The sequence below is a fragment of the Bufo bufo genome, chromosome 1 (assembly GCF_905171765.1).
Source record: "Bufo bufo chromosome 1, aBufBuf1.1, whole genome shotgun sequence".
NCBI lineage: Eukaryota > Metazoa > Chordata > Amphibia > Anura > Bufonidae > Bufo > Bufo bufo.
The window spans coordinates 596,845,846-596,848,225 of record NC_053389.1 but is presented as its reverse complement, the minus strand read 5'-3'; the positions used below and the strand labels follow the sequence as shown (position 1 = coordinate 596,848,225).

Below are 2,380 nucleotides of genomic sequence, written 5' to 3'. Positions count from 1 at the left end.
CTGTTCCTTGGAGCACTATGACGTCATCGGCGCAGGCGCAGTGGAGATGTCTGAGCAGGGAAGTGGTCAGACATTCACTGCGCATGCGCCGAATACGTACGCTCACAGGGAGGATCGCATTCCGGAGGAGATGGGCGGGCTGGAGGGACGCGCTGGGCGGCGGCAGTTTGTGAAGGTAGACCGAGCCTCTAGGTGTTAATGACGCCCCCATAGCACCTAGAGCATGGCTGGCCAACCTGCGGCTCTCCAGCTGTTGTAAAACTACAACTCCCACCCTGCCCTGCTGTGGGCTGAGAGCTGTAGGCAGACTGAGCATGCTGGGAGTTGTAGTTTTGCAACAGCTGGAGAGCCGCAGGTTGGCCATCCCTGACCTAGAGGCTCATTAGCATATCAATATAAGTTCTTTTTTTAGCGAAACGGCTGCACAATAAGCTATTATATTAGGATTGTTTGGTAGAGCAGACACTAGCGGATCGCTAGTGTCTGAAAGCTAATTATGTGAAAACGAAGTGGTAGAAACCCTTTAAGATTTTGGAGTTGTTTATCTAAAATCTGAACATTTTGTGATCACAGACGTTCCTATTCCCTCCATTCGGTAAAGGCGACCGGTGGAGGTTGTGGAGGTAGAAGAGGAAGAGGAGGTGGAGGCCGGACCCTCCCAGCCTATTGAGCCACCCCCACCAGATGTGGGAGAAGTGAAAGAGGTGGAAAGTGCTGTACCCTCCAGCACCACCCCATCTCAGGACTCGGAGGCAGAGGAGATGATCACCAGCCCCCGGCAGGAGGGTAAATATGTGCACATAGTAATATGATTATGTATCCATAACATGTACATAAACATTAAAAGGGCCGACAATGAGGCGACAACATACACTCTAGTAATACAAAAAAAGAACACTGGCCAATAACTCTTTAATCTACTTTAAAACCATTGATTTAATAAATAAATAATATTAAACTTAATTGAATTATCATTAACTAACAAATAAAATAAAATTATACTGTACTGAAATATAACTAACTAATATACCATATAATGATCATAAAGATCACTAACTAACGTATTGAGATTTAAATCGTCAATGTGTATAAAGACTTTAAATAAAAAAGATTAAAAAAAGGTAAACAATAGACAAACAGACATATTTTGTACCGCCGTCTACATATCGACTGTCTATATAAAAATATCATATGATATTACCCCTGCGTTGAACAATTTAAATAAAAAAATAAAAATTTAAAATTAAACGAAAATATGAATTTATTCAACCTAACATCACTAAAAGTGCAACACCAAGCTAGCTAAAGAGGCATATGCCCTCCAAAATAGTAACAATCGTCAGTGCATTCTGCTAAAAATGAGACCCAACCGTTAGACAATTGCCACATAAAATCAATAATTTGGCTCTCAAAATATGGAGACAATAAAACATGAATTGTTTTTGGTTCAACAATGCTTTTATTGTGTAAAAGACAATTTACTATAAAATAAGGAAAAATAGTAGGTTTGGCCGCACCTGTAACAACCAGCTGTCTAAAAATATCATACCAAATAACCTCTTAGCTGGACACCTTTTTAAACTAAAATTTAAATTTACAACTGTTATTAACCAATTTTATGGACAGCTTTTCTCACAGAAAGGTGTAATAGCAAGCGATCATAAAGTCATATGCACCACAAATTAAAGGTTTAATAAGAGTTGCAAATAATGTTCATTTAAATTTTTTTTCAAACAGGAATGAAGACATTGAAGGCCAAATTGGCCAAACTGCAAAGGGCGCATCTCCATGATATGCGGGCCGTTCATGAGCGCTTGAAGGGCATGGAGGAGAGGCAACGCAAGGCCATGAAGGAGGTGCATGAGATTATCATGCTTTTGGAGAAATTGCCTTAATTTTATTTTTATTTTTTCTACTAAGTTATATAAATCGTTTGTACAGTTATAACGTGTATTGTGTTTTTTGTAATATTGCTTGGTTTTACTGTAATAGCTCAGCCTAAATCAGCCATAACTGACAGCAGCCGGTAAATACATGTCAAATACATATATGGTCCATTCACACGCCTGTTAAATGTGTCCGCAGAAGTAAGTGTCAGCCATTACAGGCCTCAAAAATTAGCCGACAGGCATTCCCCTGACAGCAAATAACTTTGTATTCTGTTGCTGGTGGTACATTAGGCATTCACAGGATACATAAGTAAGTGTCGACCATTACAGGCCCCAAAAATTAGCTGACAGGCGTTTCCCTGACAGCAAATAACTTTGTATTCTGTTGCTGGTGGTACATTAGGCATTCACAGGATACAGAAGTAAGTGTCGGCCATTACAGGCCTCAAAAATTAGCCGACAGGCGTTCCCCTGACAGCAAATAACTTTGT

The 2,380-nt window shown here is 40.2% G+C and overlaps 1 long non-coding RNA gene across 1 annotated transcript; it reads left to right on the top strand.

Moving 5' to 3' along the window:
* The first annotated feature begins 639 nt into the window (after positions 1-639).
* Positions 640-1,897, top strand: LOC120987136. Its single transcript, XR_005775930.1, has 2 exons — positions 640-786; positions 1,738-1,897. It is a non-coding gene; the product is annotated as an uncharacterized LOC120987136 (long non-coding RNA).
* The last annotated feature ends 483 nt before the right edge of the window (positions 1,898-2,380 follow it).